The following is a 26,752-nucleotide window of genomic DNA, read 5'->3' as shown; positions in this document are numbered from 1 at the left end:
ATAAGCAAGGTAATCTATTTTGAGCACATAGAATCTGCTATAGCATTTCAGATGTAAAGTTATAGATATTTGTAATGATTTTATTGTAATATTGTGAAGTTGAAAGAGAAACCTTTAATAGGGTAAAAGACTCTAATAAAGTCTATAAATTGTAAAGCCTCTAACCAGGTGCAGCATTTAGAATAAATGTTGTAAAATCCTTGAGCAAGGTAGATCTAACAGATCTTGTTACTCCTAACAGGGTAAGCTATCAGAAATAGCTAAAATGTAGCTCTAACCGAGCACTCTTTATTATTGCAGTAATGAAGTTGTGGGTGCCATCTCCACCACAGTTTTTCTCTCTAACCAAGAGTTTCTACGTAACCAAAATATATGTGTTATGGAGTGAATCATGTATGATTGTTATCTATTTGTTTTAACTTTATTTTATGTTACTGCACTATTCTGTTTATGCATAATAGTAAAGTTATTATTTAAGAAAAGTTTTGGAGTACTGATTCACCCCTCCCCTCTCAGTACATTAGCTTTCCATATTGGGCCTAACAATTGGTATCAGAGCTTCTATCTTGGAAAAGGGTTTAACTACCTAAAGAGAAAGATCTTATCAATGGAAGGCTATAAACAATCTCAGAGGATTGTGTATCTGCAAGAAGAGCTGGATCATGCTAATCAAGTGATTGTAGACATGCAAAGGCAAATGCAAAAATCTTTGAAAGTAAGAAGAAGATTATCTGATGACTTGCAGGATTCTCAAGAGTTAGTGGAACAAATTGAGACATCATCTGAGAACAATATATCTAAAGAAACTGAAGAAATGATTGGAGTATTGAAAGAAAAGAACAAAGCATTGGTTGATCAACTAAAAGCAATGAAAAGAGAACATGAACATTTCAATACATAGATGACTGAAAATCTAGATGCATTAAGGACATCAGAGGATAAAGCAAAGATCTACAAAGAGAGAAACAACAACTTGAAGTCTTAGTATCTGATAAAAATGATGAAATCATAAGGTTGACTGGGATTCAACAAAATATGACAGATCAACTAGGTTATGCACATCATGAAGCAATTCTGAAGAATGATGAGAATCAAGCATTGAAACTTGAAGTATCAAGGTTGACCGATGAACTTGAAACAGAGAAGAAATCCAAAGAAACACCGAAGAAGAGTTATGAAGCATCAAAGATGTTGGATGAGAAACTGAATACAAGAAGACCCAACAAAGATGCAGGACTCGGTTACAAAGGAAAAGACTCTACCGAGAAAGGAATTCATACTACTGAGAGAGGAGAATCATCAAAGCAAGCTGGAAACGGGAATAACATCAAAAGAAAGAAGCCTATTTGCTACTACTGTGGAAATCAACGTCATACTGCCAACATATGCCAAATCAGAAAAGGTAAGCAATCAAACATCACTAAGTCCAATGGTTATTGTTACAATTGCAACAAATATGGTCACACATCTAATCAATGTAGGACAAATTCTGTTAACAATTATCAGAAGGCAAAATTCAAAGGGTTTTGTAGAAACTGCAATAGATATGGACATAGTACCGAGAAGTGCTGGCTTAAGAAAAAGAACTACATGTGGTATGCACACCGAACAAATGCTAGAGGTTATTGAACTCACACATATCCTTACCGACAATATGCAGCAGTACCATGGGATTACAATACAAGGATATGGTGTGACTATTGTGGAAGGTATGGACATATTAGTGCCAACTATTTTATAAGGTTTGGAATGAACAACCGAAGATCATGGAGAAATCCTGGTATGGCATGTTTTCATTGTCACAAAGTTGGACACTTGGCTAGAGATTGCAGAGATCAACCTAGAAAAGAAATTGAGGAAATAAAAGAAAAATTAAAGATGATTTAGAAAAAGAAGGAAATCATGTCAAGTGAAGAAAGAACCTTACCTACCGAGTTAGGTGCACCTATTCCAAATTAATCAGCAAAGGTATGAGGGGACTGCATTCTCTAAAGGTTAAAATCATAACAGCTCCTATTCTATTATGTACAAAATTCAAAATCTGCATAGTTAAGATGCATTAGTAAGTTTGAAATTCTATCAAAAGTACTTTACAGGAAACCTGTCAAGTCGATGAATACAAGAAGCCTGTCAAGTCGGTAAATGAAGGAAATTTGGTTACTTAGTTAAAACAAAAAAAAGGGGAGTAAATCGGTTAAAGGTGAACCGAGTGCATTTAATGTTTTTGACCTAACCCGCACGGAGCCCGATAAGGTATTTTTTGTACTTAAAAGTATTTTTGCGGTCATTTTCATTCACCAAGTTTTCAAGAGAGTAGAACAGAATGAATCAAGGCGATCAAACCTCATTCAAAGCAAATCCAAGGTATTTACATCAAATCTCATCACACTGTTAAGCTAGTTTACCGATCTTGTCAAATTATTTTTATCTGTTGAGTGTGAAGCATCTGCCGTTTGTAAACCGTCAAACCCTAAGGATAGTTTGCTAGTTTTATCTGAAATTTACAAATGGCACCCAAGATCTAAGATCCCATAGTTGTCAAGAATGTAGAGAAGCCCACACTGAAATATTCTTTGACTCCCAAAGTCGCCTCTGAACCGGATGACAAAACTACCTTTTCACTCATCCCAGATCGAGTCTTGTTAGTCGAAGATGTGATATTCTTCACCAAATGCCATGTTGAAGAACTCGGTCATGTTGAGATAAGTGACACCTATGATGAGCTATGTACCGATGGTAAATTGAACAACAAGTATGAACACATCAAGATCAAAGGATTGACTGAAGCCCTAACCTATCCTTGTGTGTTCAAGCCCCAATGGGTTAAGTTTGTTTTGAGAAGAGTTCATGATGATTTCATGTGGCTAGAGGAGAAACCATTCAAAATCACCAAGGAAATCATTCATGTGATCACCGGTTATCCTATCTATGATCATGCACGAGCATAGAAGATGATATCACAGAAGGAGTTAATCAGTTTAACTGGAGTAGAATCTAATTACCGAGGACTGAAACTGAACAAAGTCATTGATGCAGAACTTAAGTTTGCCATTAGAGTAATGTTGGTGAACAGATTTGTCCCTTTTTAAATGATCAATTTTGAACTCCGTCGCCTTCTTTAAGGACAAGTGTTTCACTAAACAGTTGGGTAAGTTTTGTATAAGCCACTTCCCTCTGAATTTTCCATAGGTACAGCTCCCTATCTTAGTTTTTCAAGGAATGATTTTCACTAATTTAATTTGAGTAATAGCTTTTAACCCAAAAGCATGTAAGGCTGCCTACTTCATTCTTGGATGAGAGGCCGATATTTCACACATGTTTCTTAAAAGGAGAAAGCAATCTTTCCTATCCTTTCAATACAAGAGATGATAGTAACTGAATCAAAGTTCAGTACACCATTTCCATAGATTTAATAAAGAATGAACAGATTAAAGAAACCAAATCTGTTCTCAAACACGAATTTTCTCTAAAAGAAAACAAACACTCAAAGGAAGGAATACCAGAAGAATAATAATTTTCTACAATGGAAAGATCGTTACTGTTATTTGATTAGATAAGCATATGCAAAGATATGTATCTACACAGATTCAAAACCCACAGATTTTCCTTCTCCCAAGAACAATATGATCATTGTATATATATATTCTTATGCAACAAAGGCACGATAATACATGTATAAATCTTTTTTCATTCCAGATTTAGTAGTCTGATTCTTCCTTCTACAAAACAGAAAATTCACAAACAGAGGGAAAAACAAAAACTAACCAAAAATTGGTCACCAAATCTCACCCCTATTCTATCTGTCTTTCCTTAATTTATAGTTTTTAGAACAGGGGAGGTCTCCCTGAAAACTTGACCTCCCCCAAAACAGTTATGAAACTGACAAGATGTATTCTGGGATAGATGTCCCGAAGTCTTTGCATAAACATAAGAAATTACAAAAATAAAGGAAGTCAGGCCTGAAACAATGCATTATGTCACTTTTCCATCATCATCGTCCTCTCCGCTTTCACGGGCGTCGTGAGCGGTTGTGAGTTCTTGAACAATGGATTGGTTCGGAACTTTCATCACACTAAGCTTTGCCTTCACCGCCTCCTTATTCCATCAGTGCTTCACCATCTTTTCGGCATGTTTCGGCAGCTAATCATTTCTAATGAAAGTCATAGACTCAATCCTAGCCACCCTTGTTATATCTTCCAAAGTGAAATTACCCTTGGCCTTGATTTTCTCGATGTTTATCTGGAAAGCCCTAATTGCATCCTATGTGTTCAACCCACAAATTCCCAACTACCAATCATGGTTAGGGTTAACCACCTTGTTATCATTTACTATGCTGCACTGGAGATCCTGGAGCTTGTAAACAGAGGTCTTAGCGTTGGAGATCACAGACTTGAAGGTAATCACTCGCCACATTATGGTTTTCTTTAGCACAAAGAGCTGACATTCATCCGCCACCAATTTGATTGAGTGTTCCGTCAAAAACCTGGTAACTCCATATTCTTCTATTTTGGCAAACAAGGGCAAGATATTCTGCCACTTGTGTTCCTCCTCCCACAACACAAGCTAATTTTGAACTTCGGTGATAAGACTCTGTACCTCATCGCATAACCTCTAGGAGTCGGTGATGTACTTCTCCCCGTCCTTGATTATTCCCTCAATCCATTTCTCCACTACTTCTGCAATACTCTTGGCCCGTTGAACTTGGCTCATTAACTTTTTATTTTCTGGCGAAGTTGGGTCGAAGTTCTCTGTAGCATGAGATATTGGGAGTGCCCCAAGGCAACCAATACTGTCGATGAACTGGGCCAAAACATTTATGTGTCGCTTTAGCTCTCTCTTTTCTCGCCCATCTTTCTTCGATCTAGTGAGCATTTTCTTTGCCGAAACTTGAAAGAAATGATTGTTTGTGTCTCTACTCATATTTCCCAGTTCCACTTTCGTGATCTCAAAATCATCAGGGCCAGCCTCCTTGTTTTCATCCTTGGGTTTGTACGAGGCGATTTCAGAAACCCATTTTCCAGTTCCCTCATCATTGTCTAGGCGAGCGGCAGTCTTGAACCTTTTCGGCTTAGGACTCTTTTCTGTGTACTTAACGACCATTTCCTGAATCGGAATAGTCACGGGAATAAAACTCCACTTTTTGTTCACCAAGGTGGTCAACCACTTAGGAGTTGCACTGGAGCTAGTTGTTCCTTTGATCGCTTTGGAAGGTGGCATCATAGCCACAGTCACTGTATGAGAATCCAGGGCATTAGTAACATCGCTATCCAAGTCTTCAACTTCAAATATCTGGGCATCAAGAATCGTATCTTTCACCCCTGTATCCTTTGCTTGGTCCATCTTTCTTTGAGTGGCACTTCAGGACCAGGTATGTCGAGGAGTACAAAAATCCAAAGCTGAATTAGACCTATGTCTAAGCTGGGACGACTTGTTATCCTTACCTACACAAACAGGCATAGAAACATTGTTAGAAAGACGCTTTAGTGAACGTAGAGGGTCATCATTACTTCTCGCAGAATTAAACTTAACAACTAATTTCACTGCTTTCTTATTGGCAACCCACGTCGCGGTCCTTTCCAAGACTCCTTTGGTCCTTAACTATATATCATCCTTCTCTTCCTCATCCCATTCAATTGGAGGCATTTCAATTTCTGCACGGGCTAAGTATCCTGGTTCGAATAGCTCTAGACAGTCCTCTTCGAGCCCCTTAGTATCCAATTTTATCTGCAATGAAATGACTTGTTCTAATACCAACCTCATGTTTCCTCTTTTGAACACTTCGAATTTATTTGTACAATCTTCCCAAAAATCCTCTAATTGTGGCATTGGGAGGTATGGCATTAGACCAAGACTTTGGGAAAAACCCTTATTATCAAAACCTTTCCTTTCAGGATACAAGGAAAAATTGAAATTCCTGAGATCTGCTCCAATACCTGGAGCGTCAGACATCGAACTGCAGGACAACACGCCCAATTGGATGGGAAAATGACCCTCCCATTTATCCCTGGGTTGTGTCTTTTTAATTACGAAGATCAGTTGTTTGCATATTTCCGCCAGAATAAAGCAATCTGAACAAAAGTGAGGGAGCTTGAAGGGCTCCTCTTCAAAGCCGCCTACCCTTATGTAACAGAAGCGTGGAAACTAGATATAAAAACTACCAAACCTCTTAATCAAAGTCTGTGCATCCTCAGAGATTCTTTTGGCTTTCATATTCTTCAATTCATGACACAAGTCACCCAGAAAAGCATTGTGCACCCTTCTGAAATCCTGTGAGGCCTTATCCTTTTGTAGCATGGGATAGAACTCATATATGGAAACATCCTCCTTAGTGAGTTGTTTCAGTATTCCAGCCAACTCCTTAACACAGGACAAACAATACAAGAGATACGAAGACATAAAGAAGTTCTGTTTGAACTTTTTAGCCATACTCAGTTGTTCTCTCATTGAATCAGCAATCAATTCAGCCCAATCCAAATATTGCTTCCCTTCCAAAACCAGCTGCCCGTAGCAATAAATCCAGTTGTCAAAGCTATAAGCTTCAATGGATCCTTTGGCTCGGTGCAACAGAAGCATAACGTCATGAATTTGAGGCAACATGTGATTCTTATTAGGATTCTTGGGTAACCTGGAACCACCTCTTTGAGGAACCTTCAACCAGAATTTTACTACATTGTTACGGTGTCCGGTTCTGTCTGCGTTGAACTCAGTGATTGACTAAGCAGGGGAAAAGTTGGAGAACTGGTAATCAGGTATCTTGAAGACTGAGGAAATCACTTCATGATTTATGGCAAGAAGGGTGTCACCATTGTCCCTCCTAATGGTCTCAGACACTAGGTCATATCTAGCGATACATTCCTGAATCAATTCTGGGCAAGGAATGGCTGGGGGGAAAGTTGTCGCTTCTATGAGGCCACTACTCAAAATCTCCACACCAAAAGATTTTTCAATTCCCTTGAACACCCTCTCTTTCAAAACCTCAAGATTTTCCCCTTTTAGGTCGGTATCGCTAACTATGGGTTCAGTATATGCGAGGCTAAAAACATTCCCGAACAAATGCAGTGTAGACTTCATAATTCAAACCAATGAGCCTTAATCGGTTGCAGCAAAAATTTCTATGAGAGAGAAAATGCAAGCAAAAACTACTGGAGAGAAAAAGAAAAGGACTGACCTTCATAGTTGAACAACTAGGCGACGACTAGCAGCAAACAAGACCTCTATCCAGGAAAAACAAAACCGCAGTAGCAAGGAACAAATGCAGAGCACTAATAATCCTTCATACCTTATAGTGAGGGCAATGATACGGAACCATTGAATGCAATAATTCCAATTATCAGTCTGAGTGTGTTAATTTTGTGGATTGGACATCGCACGCATGCATTGAATGCATGGTGACGTTTTTGAAGTAACCACCAGTTCCTGAAATGATTACTTACTTCAAAAAACCAAGGATTGACGTCACTTAAGACATGGTTCAGCTTCCACATATTTGGTAATGAATGCACCATCAAATCATAAAAACCTACGGGACCCACCAACTTCGTACACATATGAACATCCTGAATAGACTTCATGGGCGTTCAAGTAGTTCAAGATGTATGTCGTGCTCAAGGAAAATCTTGCCAAGAAAATTGATTATACCAAGCTGCTGACCATTTGTGCTATATTGAACATGTTGAACATGTTTGAACCTCTTGAACTTGGTTCAATGAGTTCAAAACCCGGAGAGAAATAAAGTAGCATATCACCAAACAAGAAACTTTTAGAGAGCCGCTGCAAGACACTTAAAGAAAATATTAGTATGAAAAACCTCCTTGAACACCTAGGAACCTATGGAACCTAAATGAACCTGTTGAACCCGGTTCAAGATGGTTCAACATGTTCACAGAGTTCAACTAGTTACCTAAACTTGACATTTCTAATTGAAAGAGGATTTACAGACGTACTAAGGACTTGAACCGAGGTGTCACAAGAAAGATAAGGACTCTGAATGGAAGTTTAATAGGATGACTCACTCTTGTCACGAGGAATAAATGACACAGTAACAAGTAATTGGTTACTGTTTCTTCCAATCAGCAAGGGAAAACAATGTACCCTGTGCAATAGTTGACTTAGCCTATAAAATTTTGAAAAAGGGAATGAAAGTTGATTTATGTGAAGTGTTATTGAAGAACCTGTTTGAGAACCTGAACACAGTAAGGAAGCCGAAGAAGAACAACTCGATAAATACACTGAAGTTTGGTTCACTTCTTGTATGCATGTTTTTCTACTTTGAGAAATTCTTTCCATCAGTCAGCAAAGTAGTTTGGGAGCTACACCGACCAATCACCATCAAATTAATGACTTTATCAAGAAGTTGGGAGATAATTTCAATGATATAATGGATGACTACTTCAGCAAATTTCAAGAGAAGATGCACAACAGGTACCAGATTCCACCGCAGCTGGTAGAGAAATATAAAGATGATATATGCTTTGAGGTAGATACCGATTACTGTTATGTGAATGTTGTGGAACCAACGACTCAATCTTTGCCACCTATGGGTTACGAGATTGATTTTGACATCACACAACATCAAATTGATGCATTTCTTACATTGCCAAGGCATGCTACCGAGCTGAGATATGGAACTTATGAAGAAGTTAAGGAAAAGGTAAAAATGAGCATTGTAATACCCAAAGCTACAAGAAAGGCTACAAAGATGATTAAGGCATTATCTGAAAAATTTGGAGAAGACTCTTCCTCTACACCTATCAAAGGCACTCTTGCCATCACGGAAGAGGAATTAGAAGCTCAAGAGGCAGCAATAACATTAAGCACTGAATTGCCTAAGGGTAAAGTGTTGAAAAGAAAGAAACTGGACACTTCAAAGGCCCTACCGACTCCACCTCCAACAAAGAAGCCTAATACAAGAGCATCAGTTGCATCACCGAGTAAGAAACAAAAGAGTGTTACTGCTCCCAAGGTAACCAAGACCTACAAGAAATCTACTCAGAGACTCATTCTGGCAAAAGAGTCTAGTGATACAGAATTTGAGGATGCCAACAAATTCCAAATTGTCAAAAGCAAGAAGGTAAATATACATAGTGTTGAAAACTTCTGTGCCAATCTAAAAGAATATGGTGGATTTAATTCTTTTAGATATGTCAAGTATGAAACAAGAAATAATGATGAGAAGTGACAAATTGAAGAAGCTGTCATTTGCACACTTCTAAAGTTTCGGCTAGCTCCATTAGAACTAGTAAAGTCACTTCCAAATGAATTTTACTTGCATATTGATAATAGGTAGAAATATGCAATGGACTCAGAGAAACAAATTAGAGAAAGAAGTCTAGTCCATCTATTTCCTGATATATCTATAGCAGAAATAAAGGAACATCTGACAACCTACAATTCTAAATTTCTTATCAAACAGAGAGCCTTAAAACTGATGAATGGGCTATACATTGACGTAGAAAAGGAGACAAAAGCAAAATGGCAGGAAATCTTCAAAATCAAGGATGTCGGTGAATAATCTAAAGTTGAAATTATTGATGTCACCAAGCACAATCCTGATGTCACTGAGAAAGGTCCTGATGCTACCAAGCAAGACCTGGCTGACACTATTCAAATTGATGAAGATGTCATGGATGCAGAAGCACCAGAGCAGGAAATGATAGAAGGCACTACATATGCAAAACTTGTATCTAGTGAATCCATTTTAGAACAAGTTCAGCCTTATCTGTCGGTCAAGAAACCTGTCTCTACCGAAGCTCCTAAGGATACGACACTAGGCACTGAAGGTCACTATTCTAAAGCAACAAAAGGTACAACTCAAGAACAAACCTCTCAAGCACTGTCAAGCACCGAAAATGTAGCAGCTGAGACACCCAATACCGAGACACCCAAAGACACCACAACGGCTATCGGAATCGACCAAAGTGTTGCCTCTACCGAGAAACCTACCGAGGGTCAACAAGCCTCACAAGCTATTGTCTTGGTCCAACCAACCAAAGGTAAAGAGAAGAAGGTGAAAAAACATAGTTTCAAAGCTGATTTATCTAAACCAATAGTGTTGCCCAATGTGGATATCTCAAAATTAAAGGGGCAAGCACTTATTGATTTCGGTGAACTATGCAAAGCAAAGGTTGAACAAGAAAAATAGGTGGCCATTCATAAGAAGAATAAAGTACTTCAGAAGGTAAAGACACTGCTAACAAATATGCTACCTTCAGCTACAGTGTCAACCGATGCAACCATCCACATTCAACTGGATGAACTCCTTAATCAAATAGAAACATCTGGAGTTGATGCATCTGAGTACTTGAGCAAGCTAAAAGACAAGGAGCTTACTGCAAAAATGATAGAAGAAGTACAAAAAGCTCTAGCTATTGGAAAAGTCAAGCTTGTCAAATTCATTGCTGAGTTGTCCCCTCAACTCAAGCATATTCTTTATTTATTTTAGAAACTTTGTACATTTTTCATATTCATTAAAGATATCAAGAATAAAACTAATGCAATTGAGAAAGAGATCACCGATCTCTTAAATAAGTTGACTCCTGAGCCCAATTCAGTTCAAAATTTTTATACCAAGCTTCAACATCTCATGGCTCAACAACTGGAACTCAGAAATGAAGAACATAAGATCAGGATGGATATAATGACACTCCATACATTATTCCTTCCTCATCTCTCATCAGTTCAAGAACAGATTAACCGAGCTACATGCCTATCTACTACACAAGAGGGTAGCACTCTTGATGACTTAATATCACTCTTGGCTGATATTCAAGCACAAAATTGTTTAATGGAAAGTGTAAAGGATGCACTCTTTGTCGCTCTCACCGACACCCGGAAAAAGTATAAATCTATTTTTGATCAGTTATTGCCCTCGGATGGAAATTAAGTTTTTGATGTTTGTCAAAAAGGGGGAGTGATACTATATAGGGGGAGTAATATAATATATTTGGCGAGTGATACAGTTTTGGTAATACAATTTTGATATAGTATTCGGAGTATAGTATACAGGGGGAGTATACCGAGTAGAGTATGCAGAGTAAGCAGAGCACACAAACACAGAACTAAGCATGCAAAAATTAGAGTTATGTATAGTATAATGATAAGGGGAGTATATCTGAATATACTATTTCATTGACTATTGTATATATTGTCAAGTATAGTCATTTTGCAAAGTGTATAGATTTTTGAGTTATGACTTTGAAAGTAGTTTTTGTCAAACATCTCAACTAATGTCAAAAGGGGAGATTGTTACTACTTATCAAGTTGCCATTAGTTTTTATATTCAAAGTCATACTATATATATTCTAGTCAGTTAGCACTACCGAATCACGTAGTCGGTACACACAGAGAAGTCGGTATGCACAGTCTAGCCGGTTACAGAAGAAAGCATTCATAGAATGCAGTATACACCGAGCTGTCTACCAAGTATCTTTTTATGACTACCGAGCAGCAAAGATGACACACCGAGTTGATATACACCAAGTGAAACGTGTTACCAGATTCATTAAACCTAGACATGCATATGAAAACGTGTTACAAGATCAAGGCACATCTAACCATTATTACATTGAAAATTGCACCAGAAGATTGTGTATGATTTTAAGGACAATCTAACCAATGAAATATTTTGTTTCGTTATTCATTCGAGGAATCTTGTTTGTAAGATCGAAGCAATGAATTGGATCACCGTTTTAAGAGATCTATTTATACAGCATGAGTGAAGTGTATGTATGCATGAAAGAAGACTGTTACAGAGACACAGAGGTCACCGAGAAGGTTTTCAGAGAACAGTTGAAGAACAGAGTAAACAAAAGGGTTTACCGAGTTACTATATGGGTTACCGAGGTATGCTATAAGCAAGGTAATCTATTCCGAGCACATAGCATCTGCTATAACATTTCAGATGTAAAGTTGCAGATATTTGTAATGATTTTATTGTAATATTGTGAAGTTGAAAGAGAAACCTTTAACAGGGTAAAAGACTCTAATCAAGTCTATAAATTGTAAAGCCTCTAACTAGGTGCAGCATTTAGAATAAATGTTGTAAAATCCTTTAGCAAGGTAGATCTAACAGATCTTGTTACTCCTAACAGGGTAAGCTATCAGAAATAGCTAAAATGTAGCTCTAACCGAGCACTCTTTATTATTGTAGTAGTGAAGTTGTGGGTGCCATCTCCACCACAGTTTTTCTCTCTAACCAAGAGTTTCTGCGTAACCAAAATATATGTGTTATGGAGTGAATCATGTATGATTGTTATCTATTTGTTTTAACTTTATTTTATGTTACTGCACTATTCTGTTTATGCATAACAGTAAAGTTATTATTCAAGAAAAGTTTTGGAGTACTGATTCACCCCTCCCCTCTCAGTACATTAACTTTCCATATTGGGCCTAACATCTCTATCCAATTATAGGTTATATGTATCCTCAATTATGGTTAACGACCTATCTTTCGACAATGATGATGTCGAGATAAGGTCAAGTTCATCATCTATTGATGTCTTAGAGGTTTTCATTGATATAAACATATTTTTTTCTCCTTGATCATATCCAATGGCACCTTAGAGATATTTTCATAAGGGAATTTGATTTTGATTTTTGCTTTCTTTTTATTTTTAGCACTAAGGAACTTGGATTGTTCCCCAAAGTATGCAATTGTGTCTACACAAATGTTGAAATATTTTTTGTGATTATTAGCAAATATATCATTTTGAAACGTATTTGAGAGATATTCAAAATGTTGTTGAATATGGTTCTTTGCAAAAACATGCTGAGTATTCTTGATATGTGTAGATTCAATAAGTAATACCACTTTTAATATTTTCATTAACCAAGAATCAATGGTGTATAAATATTGTCATTCCAAATTGTAAAATATTTGATGTTTTTGGGTTGATGAATGAAATTGTGGGGAGAGTAGGAACTTTCAAACATAAAATGCATTGTGTAGATTATATTTTCCATAGCCTACATTGATGATATTAACTTAGGTTCAATGAGGTGGAATTATAGATGAGGATGCCAATTTTTGGAGTCAACATAGTAGGAGGATGACGAACATTTGGAACAAGTGTCGACATTGGTGATAGAATAATGATGAGATTTATGGTAAGGATCTTCCAACATTTTACATTCTTTGAGGGATGAGGATTGTTGGGAATAGTGATATACACACCTTAATAGGGTAACATGAGGCATAGATGGTATGTGAAGGGGATGGCATACATTGCAAAGATCTATGGATAGTCAAGGAGGATGTTATAGGGTAAGTCATTATTAAGTACATGCCAAACTGTTTATTGTAATAAGGTTGACCTATGTGAGCCATATTATCCCCACTAAATCTCCTCTATTGTTTTGTGCCTTGACGATGATCTTATTTAGGTCTAATCATCTTCAAAGTATCCCAATTATTTTATAGTCTTTGAGGTGCTAGATTCAATATTACCTAATAGGACTCTTTTGGTTTGATATTTATTGATGATGATCTTGATATGGAGTGATTTATCATGGGATAGGTTGATAATGGCATATAATTTTTGGATAAAGTTGAGTTGAGAGACATTTAAAAATTAACCCACCAAGGCATGGAATTGTTTGGGGTAGATGTCACTAGGGGCTTGCAGCTCTCTAAGGTGCATTTCAATATTTCCCTAGTAATATTGTATGTATTAATAAGTTCTATGATTGATATGTGTAGTAGAATCTTCCAAATATGTTCTATAATGTTGGTAAAAATAGGATTTCACCAATTAAGATAATAAAACCACTAACCTTACCCAGTTAATCATTACATTAAAAAGGGGGTAAATCTAATAGATCTAGCCATAATTCAACCAAGAAAAGGGCTAAAATACTGATTAGATTCACTTGTTTGTTTGTAGATCACCTTTTTAAATTGAAATTGGATGTAAATTATTAAGTATAGGGTAAAGCAATGAATAATTGCAACAAAATAATAATAATAGAATGCCACAAATTTCAAACAGAGCCACGCGAATGGATTTGAGCAGAATGAGAAGATCAGAACTTGTTGTTGAAAGTTCAACTTGAATTGTTAGGACCATGATGCTTGATCGCCTTGGTGTTGCAACTTGAAATAGGAAAGCAAGATCAAAACTAGATCAGGAAGATGCACTAAGTCTACTATTGGAAGCTTGGGGATAATTACCCGGATTGTGGTGCTAGGTTGCCCTAGTGCTTCGCTTTTTATTCCATCAAAATCTGAACCTATTCATCATCGTCAACTCTGTCAAAATCTTCAATCATAGCTCCGAAATCAATTTCCTAAACACAAAAGGAGAGGAAAAGGGTTTTCGATAGGGGTTTTCCTTGGATCAAACCCTAGTTTAGGAATTAACCTTGAATTGAATAATGCAAATATTGAAGTAAATGTTGTAAGATTTACCTTAGATCTGCAATAGTTGATGAGAAGATTGATGATGTAATTCTCTTTAGATATAATCACAAAGGTTGGATGTAATAACATGACAAATACATGAACATGAAAGACCTAATCAAACACATATGCTTACAATAAGATTAATGTGGCATTGTTCCATGATGCTTGAAGGATATGAAATGTTACCTTGAATTCTTGATGAATGCATGAATGATGGGGTATGTATGTTATGGAATCTTAGATCTAAAATTACTTAATGGGATGTCCTTATATAGGGTTCCCTAGGTAAATTACCAATTAGGTTGACCTTCAATGGTCACATTGAGGTACATGAACCAAACTCCATCAGGGAGGGCGAGTGCATGCCCACATTTAAAATAGGCCATGTTTAAGGAGAACCCAGACACCACAATGCTATGGTCTAGATAGGTTTCGCCACAATGCCCTTGTTCTCCAAAAGTGAGACAAGAAGCTAGCAAACAAAGGGGGCACAACCCTGAGATGGGGTCCACTCATCTGTATACACGAGTGACATCAAATTTGGAGTAAAAAGGAGCCAAAATGGGCATAGGGGGAATAAATATAGGACACACTAAAACAAGAGCACAAATATGAGGTGTGAATTATACATGTTACAATTTATGACACTACATTTAGCCCCCACTTTAATTGGAGTATGATCCTATGCAAATACTCTCGATAAAGTAGAAAGATTAAGAAGAAAGAGAGAGAGAGGAGAAACTAGGAGAGAGATCATAAGGAGATAAGACATCACTAATTTTGAGGAACCAAGCCATCAATCTTAGGATCTTAACTCATGCAATCACATGCAAGGACACACAAAGCAAGAAAAAGACATAAAAAGTCAAACAAAGACAAAAACCACACAACACAAGGGGTTAGTACTAAAAAAAAGCTCCAAGTCAACTAGTTGAAGGGACCTCGATAATCAAAATGTCTCAAACACTAATCTCATTCTCAAAATGTTATTACAAGAACACAAGTGCTTAGATGAAAATAGAAAGAGAATGAATCAAGTGATGAACCATGATCCAACAAGTAGCAAAGCTATGAGCTCATGGGGAGGAGAAACAAAAGAATATGGATTCCACAAGCTAGCGAGTTGTATTATGCAAGGCGATCCATGAGAAGAAAAGTAAGAGAGACTGTAGAATCCACAAGCTAGATTGATTTATTATGCTAGGTGATCCATGGGAACATGAATACTCATGTGGCAACAAGTTGTGTTATGTTGTATGATCATGTAGAAAAGGAGAGTTAGAATAGTCTAGCAGGTTGTGTTATTCTACTTCCACTCATCTTTAAAATGTCACACAAGGAGGGTTGAATAGTATATCAAGTTGCATTATGCTTGATGAAGGGTATAGAAATTTGTGTTATGCTAGTCAACTCACCCTACTGCATATGTCATCGTCTAGTTTCAAGAGTTAAGCATATCATCTAAGAGTTAGGTCTAGTTTTGAGCATGCAACAACTTGTATAAGACACGCAATTGAAAAAAAATATCTCTGGTTTTGGGAACATCTCATTTAAGAGTTAGATTTGGTTTCAAGCATGTACACCCCATATAAGACATATAAAAGGACCACCTTCAGTTTTAGGAATGAATCATCTCATCTTAGAGTTAGGTCTGATTTCGAGCATGCAATAACCCCATTAAGACATACAAAATAAAAAATATGGTACATAGAGGGCGTGATGTATGCCCCCATGAAGATGTCAACATAATAGTATGTTGATGTTTTAAGGGATCTACAAACAAGGATACACACCTTCATCACCAAGGATATATCCTTTAGGTGACTATGTACATAAATCAAAGCTAAAGAGGCATGACTCTTATAAGCAAGCAAAAGATAGTTGTAAAAGAGATATCTGGCAACAAGTGTAAAGGGAATCATTTGGAGGAGGAGGAAGAGATATTTTCTCAAATAAATCTACCTCCAAGAGGATATTTTGAACAAAAATAACATCATTGACCAAAAGAAAGGAAGGAGAACAAGAATTCATACCTTCCCCCTATTTCTATGTAAAGGTATTCTTGATGAAGGATAACACACTTTTGACCCTAAGTGAGGGATTCATTTATAATATATATACAAAATCAAGTGATGAAGAGGTTGTACTCAATGATAGACACCTCTTGCATAAGAGAGAATCCTTTAGCAAACAAACAAATTCACACAACGAATAACATCGTATCATAAGAAAATACCACTTATTATAGGAAAAGTGGATCCTTGGAAAGGATAGGAGATAAAAGAGAGAATAAATGTCTTCCAATAAAAAGGACAAAGAGAAGGATTGAAATCCTTCTAAAGAGAGATTGCACATAAAAGATGCACCACTTCAAGCAAAGAATAGATCATAATGAGGGAACAAACATGTACTCACATGACGAACAATTCAATGTGAGAAAATACATCAAGTACTTCTTATTATTGTATATTATGAAATGAAATATAACATTCTTATCATAGTTCAATCTCCAAAAGATTCTTGTAGCTAATTTTTCTTGATTGTCAATATGGCTAGGTCTCGTCTCTTGAGATGGAGGACAAGGTGTGCTAGTAGAAGGAGACGGATTATTTTCTTGAGTCAAAGGAATTGGTAAGAAGGAGGATTATTTGATGTAGAAGCATGTTTGGATGGGCGATAGTTTCTATATATTGCAAAATACTCTTTAAGCATTTGAACCTTACAAGCATCCTCCATAGATGTTTCAGATTAGGATATCCTAGGCCTTCTTTAGTAAATTGTGTGGAAGGGTCTATAGGGAACTTATTTCCTTGTTCATGTTTTCTAAGTCCTTGTCCTCTATAGCCTTGTTTTGAAATCATATCATACCCAACTTCATAAGATGTTCTCAATTGTGAAGGAGAAGGGATTTCATTAAGAATTTATTCAAAAAAATTGTTGTAAGGGTAAATAGAAGGGTCAAAGGGATAATAAGATGAAAAAGTGATATCCTTGATGGTATGACAAAAGAATAAGAATCCAGTCAACTACTGAGAGGGGAGGTGAATCAGTATATAGAAAAAATGATACTAACTTCACCAATCTCAAAATCAATCTCTCAAAGTAAACTTAGAACTGTCAATACAATATTACTGTCAAGATAAAAACCATCAAGATAAACCGATTGACTGTTACAACAAACTAACAGTAAACAACTTCAAACTCATAAACATCCAAATTCTTTTACTGACATAAGTAAAACTTCATTTCATAATGCTTCTGGTTGTCATGATTTATCAAAGTGGATTAAGTAGTTAAGCAAATCAACCATAAGAACATAACCACAAAAACATTCACTACTTGACACAATATTTTTGACGTGGAAACCCAAATGGGAAAAACCACGGCGAGATGAGACTCACAAGATAACTATCAGAACTCTTCTGAAGTTCGCCATGTTAGGAGCCTAGCCTGTTAAAGCTTTACAAAAGTCCCGTTAAGAACAAATCCTATTAGGGACCACCTGGTTAAGGGACTGACTATAATGTCTTGTTAGAAGCAATACCCTGTAAGGAGTAACCTCGGTAGAGGATTTGAAATCCATGCTAATGGATCACCTGGTTAGAGGATTTGAATAGCACCAATCTTGTTAGAGCTTACCCGGTTAGGGGATTTTAATCTTTCGTAATTGTTAGAAAACAACACGAGTTTTCTGATCTGTTTGAATAGCACCACACTTTCTTGTTCAAAACCTTTTCATGCTCCTATCTTACTTTACTCAAACTACATATACATCATCTGGTTCAGCAACCACACACTCAACTAAAACTTTGCCAACTCTGAAACTAAACAACTCATCGACCTTATAAACAAATCAATTAGATCGGTTACACAAAAAAAACCTAATTCTCTCATAGAGATTACAAACAAGTCGGTTCAAGTATGACCGTTGGATTACATAGAAATCTATACACATCAATCAAGAAAACCTCGACTGCTCCTTGATCATCGCTTCATCAAACTCAGTAACTCATCACACGCTTTGCATTACATGCAATATACTTGCTCATTCCCTAGACAAAAATTGTTTCATCAATGCACCAAAATTTCTTTGAAACTCTCTTCATACAATAATCATACATGCCATAATCATTACCACTCATCATCAGATCATAAACCAATATAACCAATTCACCAAACTTAATCGGTTAGGGTTTATCGGTTCAACTCTCCAATACATAGCAATACCAGTTCACTCCACAAATTCTTCCTATCGGTTACAAAACATCATTACAACAATATCAACAATATCATTACCAGTTAATTGACATCAATGAAAACATAACATATCATTAATGCAATCTTTGTTGGGAAAAATGGTGTCTCAACCTTGCATTTATGCGAGGTTACTATTTATAGTAAGTTTTTATTTGAGCACGAAATGGTGCGAAACTCTCCCTGAAGCTTCTGGTTGGCTAGATAAGCATTCCGGTAAAGTTGCGTCGCAAGGTCACAGCTAGTTTTGAAGATATTAAAGTTTTCATCTTGGAGGGGTGCAATAAAATGTTTAAACTTAATTTTGGGGACTTTAGAGGCTCCGAAACGCCCTAAAAAGTTGCCGTAACCAGTGAAGCGGGTTACGAGGTGATAGAGCACTTCGTGAGCTTTCCGACGCTTCAAACGGTTCGTCAATCGGACACCCGGTTCTCAAGTTATGGCCTCCGAAAGTTTGTACTCCTGAAATAGGAAGAATAATTTGTATCGAATACATAAATGAGCTGTAAAAGGGAGCGACACGTGTTGATGTGTGCTTTAATATGTCATAGGGCATCTAGAAGGGAGATAAGGTCGGCTACACCTTATTGGGTGGTTTTAGCCCATGGTTATGTAATACCGTTTGACGGTTTCTTGTATTGTATCTCCTATTTATGAGGTGTGTGAGATAGAGGTTGTGTGTAAGAGTCTTATGGCTATTGAGTTGCCTCTGAATCTCTGATTAGTGGTACTCCTGCGAAGAGCTTGCTCTGCAAGTGTTTTGTAATCTGTTTTTGATTGCTGAATAAAATATTGAGCTGCTTTTGGAGGGTGGGGTTTTTCTCCCGAAAGGGTTTTCCCCACGTAAATCATTGTGTTGTGGTATGATTGCTATTATATCTATTTCTATTTTCTGTAACTGTTGTAATGATCTGAAAAAGTTTTGCATTACCCTCCTCTCAAGGTTAGTGTAGGAAGTTGTTTCCGCTACTTAACTTCCTTACAAGTGGTATCAGAGCCTGATCACCTTTGGTTTCAATTGTGGGCAGTTGGGTTTTTTGAACTAATCCAGATTTGAGTGGGAGCTTGTGCAGAAGACACTTTTTGATCTTGTTGCAGGAATATTCAGATGGCGAGTTCGTCAGGGAGAATAGAGGTGGAGAAATTTAATGGAAGTAATTTTGAGATGTGGAAGCTGAAGATGGAAGATCTGCTAATAGATCGAGATCTTTGGGATGCTGTTGATGCGAATGTCCAAAGGGCCTCAGATCCTACTGCGGCAGCTCAGTATGATGTTATGGACCGAAAAGCCAAGGGTCTAATCAAACTGTGCCTGGCAGACTCTGTTCTAATCAATGTCCATGAAGAGAACTCTGCAAAGAAGCTATGGACTAAGCTTGGTGAGATGTATCAAGTGAAATCTTTATTAAATCAAATTTTCTTAAGAAAGAAATTGTATTCCTTGAAGATGGAAGAGGGTGGACGAATTGCAGACCACCTAGAAGCATTCAATATGATTGTGGCTCAATTAGTATCCGTCGGTGTTAAGATGGACGAGGAGAAGAAATGTCAGATCTTGCTTTGTTCTTTGCCTGATTCGTGGGATTCTCTTGTTATGGCTATCGGTAGTACTTCTGTTGTTTTGAAATCTGAAGATGTGGTGGGTGCCCTACTCGGTGAAGAGATGCGAAGGAAGGTATCCATCAGTTCAAAGGAAGCCCTAACCGTTCGTGGAAGACCTAAGGAGAAAGGCAAGAAGAATGAGAAGCGCGGCAAGTCCAAATCCAAAGGGAGATCGAAATCTCCTGGAAAGTCCAAAGTCATTTGCTGGAATTGCGGTAAACCGGGTCACATCCGTAAGGACTGCAAAGAAGAAAAGAAGAAGAAAAAGAAAAAGTTCGATTCTGATTCTGAGTCCGACAAGGAAGATGGCGATGCATTTATTGCGGCTTTGGCGACTCATGCAGGTAATGATGCCTGGCTAATTGACTCAGGTGCATCTTTTCATATGACTTCCAATAGAGATTGGTTTTCTGAATATGAAGGATTTAATGGAGGTAAGGTGTACTTGGGTGATGATTCACCTCTAGACATTGTTGGTCGAGGTAAGGTTAGAATCAGGTTTTCTGATGGTAGAATAAAAGGGATTAATGGTGTGCTGCATATCCCTGGATTAAAACGAAACCTGTTATCTGTGAGCAAACTGATAGATGCGGGTGTGCAGGTAGTCTTTTCTGAAACAGGATGTAAGATGATTAAGGGTGCTATGGTAGTTGCTAGAGGTGTCAGGTTTGGCACTTTGTATAAGCTTGAAGCATACACTGTTGAGTGTAATAGCACTTCTGTAAAAAGCAAATCTACGGATACTTCACTGGAAGATTTGAAGGTTTCACCTTCAGCAGATGGAAATGGTTTTTGGGTACCTAAGGGTGCTCTTTCGTCTGAAGCAAAGTTACCTGCAGAGAAGACTATGTTATGGCACCAGAGACTTGGCCACATTGGAGAAAAGGGTCTAAGGACCTTGAAAAATAAAAACCTTGTTGAAGGTTTGAATGACTGTAACCTTGACTTTGATTTCTGTGAGCATTGCATTTATGGAAAACAAAACCGCGTTCAGTTTTACTCGAGTTCTCATAAAACTTGTGGTGTTTTGGATCTTATCCATTCTGATGTGTTTGGTCCAGTAGATGTCTCTTCGATTGGAAAATCCACATATTATGTTTCATTTATTGATGATTTTAGTAGAAGGACATGGGTTTATTTTCTAAAGAGTAAATCTGAAGTTTTTAGTCGTTTTAAAGAATTTAAAGCAATGGTTGAGTTGCAGACTGGAAAGAAAATAAAATGTTTGAGAACTGATAATGGCGGTGAGTTTTGCTCTAATGATTTTGATAGATTCTGTAAAGACTGTGGAATTAACAGGCAGAAGACAACTCCGTATTCTCCACAGCAGAATGGAGTTGCAGAAAGAATGAACAGGACACTGATGGAAAAGGCTAGGAGTATGTTGAGTGGTGCTGGTCTTGAACAAAAGTTTTGGGCTGAAGCTGTTGCCACTGCTTGCTACCTAATTAACAGGTCTCCTACATCAGCTCTTGTTGATAAAACGCCTATGGAAGCATGGTCAGGTCACAAGCCTTCATTGAGACATCTTAGAGTTTTTGGTTGCGAGGCATATGCACATGTGCCAAAGGAGAAGCGAACAAAGTTGGAGAACAAGGCTGTGAAATGTATCTTCATCGGGTATAGTTATGGTGTGAAAGGATACGAGCTTTGGGACCCTGTTGCACAAAAGGTAATTCACAGTAGAAGTGTTATTTTTAGAGAAATTAAGTCTCCTTCTGTTACATTGCAGCTAGAACAGACTAAAAAAGAAGATGTGATTCAACTTCCTTCTACACCTGAAAGAGTTGAATCAAGACCCCTAGATAGGCAAGAATTTGAGGAGAGCTCGTCTAGCTCTGAATCTTCAGAAGAGGAGGAAGAACCTCCAACTCAGCTTGTTCGAAGGTCTACAAGACATAGACAACCACCTGAAAGGTATTCACCTGATGATTGGAGATGTATTTTTGCTCTGAATACTAGTGTGGATGAACCGAAATCTGTAGAAGAGGCATTAGGTATGAATGATGCAGAATCCTGGAAGATTGCTATGGAGGAAGAAATGACAGCTTTGAAAAAGAATGATACATGGGATCTTGTACCATTGCCTGAAGGACGAAAACCTGTTGGTTGTAAATGGGTGTTCAAGAAAAAGATTGGTTCAGATGGAAGCATTGAGAAGTATAAAGCAAGGTTGGTTGCAAAAGGCTACTCTCAGGTTGAGGGTGTTGATTACGGTGAGATATTTTCTCCTGTTGCAAAAATGACGTCCATTAGATTTTTGCTTTCTATTGCTACTGCTTATGATTTAGAGGTTGAGCAAATGGATGTGAAAACTGCTTTCCTTCATGGTGATTTGGAGGAAGATATTTATATGACACAGCCGGAGCACTATGTGGTGAAAGGCAAAAGTAATTTGGTCTGTAAATTGAAGAAATCTTTGTATGGCCTCAAACAAAGTCCTAGGATGTGGTACCAGAAATTTGATACATATGTGTTGAGTTTGGGATTTGAACGTTCTAAATCAGATCACTGTGTTTATTATAAATCTTATGGTGATCATTTCTTATTCATTGCATTGTATGTTGATGATATGTTATTCATTGGTAAAGGGAAAGGTATGATTTCAGAACTGAAGTCTCAGCTCGCTGCTAAATTTGAAATGAAAGATCTTGGTGCAGCAAAGCACATTCTTGGGATGGAAATTAGAAGAGATAGGGCAAACAGAAAGCTATGGCTAGGCCAGAGTAAGTATGTGAATTCAGTGTTACAGAGGTTCAACATGCAGAATTGTAGACCATTGAGTGTTCCTTTTACAGTTGGAACGAAACTATCTGTTTTAGATTGTCCTACATCCCCATTGGAGATGGAAGACATGAGCAGAGTGCCTTACCAGAGTGCAGTTGGAAGCTTGATGTATGCTATGGTCTGTACTAGACCAGATATTGCCCAAGCAGTGGGAGTACTTTCTAGATATATGTCTAATCCTGGTAGAGTTCATTGGGATGTAGTCAAAAGAGTCTTCAGATATTTGAAGGGTACTTCAGAGTATTCTTTGTGTTATCATGGTAATTCAGTTGGAGACATGACTTCCCTTGATATCCATGGTTATGTAGATTCAGATTGGGTAGGTGATATTGATAGCAGAAGATCCACCAGTGCTTATGTGTTTACTTTGTTTGGTGGTGCAATTAGTTGGATGAGTAAGCGACAGGCTGTGGTTGCTTTATCCACTACTAAAGCAGAGTATATGGCAGCTACTCATGCTTGTAAAGAGGCCATTTGGCTTAAGAGACTATGTTTGGATATTGGAATAAAACAAGGTACAGTGACAGTTTACTGTGACAGTCAGAGTGCAATTAGCCTAGCTAAGAACCCGACATTTCATGCCCGGACCAAACATATTGATGTTCAGTATCATTTTGTTAGAGATATGGTCGAAGATGGTAGGGTGAAGCTGGTTAAGGTGGACACTTTGATGAATGTTGCAGATGCTTTAACTAAGGCTGTGAGCACAGAGAAGTTCAGATGGTGTTCAAAGTCTATGGGCCTTATGGCCCCTAGCAATTGATTCATTGTGTTGACATTCCCTTCCGCTCATGCAAGGTGTTCGACAAGTGGGAGATTTGTTGGGAAAAATGGTGTCTCAACCTTGCATTTATGCGAGGTTACTATTTATAGTAAGTTTTTATTTGAGCACGAAATGGTGCGAAACTCTCCCTGAAGCTTCTGGTTGGCTAGATAATCATTCCGGTAAAGTTGCGTCGCAAGGTCACGGCTAGTTTTGAAGATATTAAAGTTTTCGTCTTGGAGGGGTGCAATAAAATGTTTAAACTTAATTTTGGGGACTTTAGAGGCTCCGAAATGCCCTGAAAAGTTTCCGTAACTAGCGAAGCGGGTTACGAGGTGATAGAGCACTTCGCAAGCTTTCCGACGCTTCAAACAGTTCGTCAATCGGACACCCGGTTCTCAAGTTATGGCCTCCGGAAGTTTGTACTCCTGAAATAGGAAAAATAATTTGTATCAAATACATAAATGAGCTGTAAAAGGGAGCGACACGTGTTGATGTGTGCTTTAACATGTCATAGGGCATCTAGAAGGGAGATAAGGTCGGCTACACCTTATTGGGTGGTTTTAGCCCATGGTTTTGTAATATCGTTTGACGGTTTCTTGTATTGTATCTCCTATTTATGAGGTGTGTGAGATAGAGGTTGTGTGTAAGAGTCTTATGGCTATTGAGTTGCCTCTGAATCTCTGATTAGTGGTACTCCTGCGAAGAGCTTGCTCTGCAAGTATTTTGTAATATGTTTTTGATTGCTGAATAAAATATTGAGCTGCTTTTGGAGGGTGGGGTTTTTCTCCCGAAAGGGTTTTCCCCACGTAAATCATTGTGTTGTGGTATGATTGCTATTATATCTATTTCTATTTTCTGTAACTGTTGTAATGATCTGAAAAAGTTTTGCATTACCCTCCTCTCAAGGTTAGTGTAGGAAGTTGTTTCCGCTACTTAACTTCCTTACAATCTTCATGCAAATGCCAACAATCCTTTGTAGGTAAATTCTCCTTTCTATCATAATTATTCACATCCTCTTTGGTTGGTTTGGAAGAAGGGTCCTTACCATCTAAGGCTTCATCTTTGCTAAATGTTATGTTAGGATAAAATTGTGAATAAAATGCAGAACATCATCTTTCCTACAAATATGTTGATGATTAATAAAAGCCCTAGGAGAATAAGGAGGATCTAGAGAGATTGATACATTAACATTTTGAACCTATCCCCTGATGCAGGAGCACCTTGCAGGATTTGAAGATCATTTGAGAAATGAAGGCTCTTAGAAGTGTTTGTAGGTTTATTTAATGTTTTTGAGTTGTAATAATATCTTTCAAGACCATTTGAGTTGTTTTGATTAGCCATGTAAGGCTTTGATGCCATTTTTATAGTGTGAACTTCCTAGGGCCTATTTGGTCAACCATGGTCAAATGACATCCAAAATGCCTAAATGAGATAATCAATATTTTTTGGCTTCTATGTGGCCTATTTTCCAAGTTTATGATGTTTCCTAATAGGTTACATAGGCAAAAGTCATAGATTGTGAAGTTTGTGCAAAGTTGTCAAATTTGATGACAACTTTTGTTGTCAATTTGTTGTCACTTTGTAACTAATCTCCCTCCAACGGCTACCTAATTCAAATTTCAGTTGGAGTCAATTTAGGATGTTTGATAAACCTTTTTTAAAGCCCTGGAGGTTGAGAAGAATGACAATTATGAAGTTTGGATGTAAGACAATGATCATATTTCAATAAACACTCAGAAATTTCCATAAATTTGTTGTAATAGTGTCTTGTACGGTTGTTGTATTGACTCCATGTGTAGTATAAATTATTGATTTTAGATAGGAATATTAATTTATGCTCTTTTGGTTTTGATTTGGTTGAACAAGACTGAATAACAAGCGAGATATCTTCATTTTGGTGACAGGCAATCTGAAAACCCTCCAAAATAAGGGTTTCTAAGGAAATGCCTTCTTAACCCCACATTCCTTTGGCCAAAATGACTCAAATTGTGAGGAATGGTAGGGGATACAATTTAATTTAATATTCTTGAGTTTTCTAAGTGGGTCGTTGAACCGATGGAGTTTGGGATCAAGCCCTAGGCTAGGCATCCTCACGTGACTAGCTATTTGGACTGCTAAAAATTGTGTAGGGGTATAACTAAGTGTGATGGAACCTATATGACTATATATTTGGTTTTGGGGATGTGTTCAAGTCTTTTCCATCCATTGGTGTCTTTGGATCAGACCTTTGGAGTGTGGTTGCTTTGTAAAAGTGGCCTAAAAGCCCTATCAGGCCTCATGTAGCAGCAACGTTTGACTCAGTTAATGCAAGAGTTGGGTTCTAATATTTGGAAGAGTTTTGTTTTATCAATGGAGGAATAAAAAAGTTTCAATATTTCATGGTATGATTAGGAGGATTTTTGAGTTTTGTCTTAAGAGTTCAAAACAGGGCTACTAGGAGTAGGCGTCTTGTAGAGGGTAGTCATCGTGATTGCATCTGTACAAACAAAAGGGTGTTGTTTTGGTTTTAGTAAATATTTGTAAGGTTAGACAAAAGGTTCTATAGGTTCCATACCTGTTCTACAATGTTGTTTGTGTTGTAATCCAAGTTAGCCATAGGTGGCTATAGGAGAGTTGGTGTCAAGAATAGACTTGATTGTTACTACTTATCAAGTTGCCATTAGTTTTTATGTTCAAAGTTATTCTATATATTCTAGTCGGTTATCTCTATCGAAATATTCAGTCGGTATGCACAGTCTAGTCGGTTATAGAAGAAAGTAGTCTCAGAGCGTAGTATACACTGAGCTGTCTACCGAGTATCACTCTATGTCTACCGAGCAGAAAAGATGACACACCGAGTTGATATACACCGAGTGAAATGTGTTACCAGATTCATTGAACTTGGACATACATATGAAAACATGTTACAAGATCAAGGAACATCTAACCATTGTCACATTGCAAAT

Source organism: Cryptomeria japonica, chromosome 2 (genome assembly GCF_030272615.1).
Source record: "Cryptomeria japonica chromosome 2, Sugi_1.0, whole genome shotgun sequence".
In the NCBI taxonomy this organism is placed as follows: Eukaryota; Viridiplantae; Streptophyta; class Pinopsida; order Cupressales; family Cupressaceae; genus Cryptomeria; species Cryptomeria japonica.
This window is presented reverse-complemented; position numbering follows the sequence as displayed.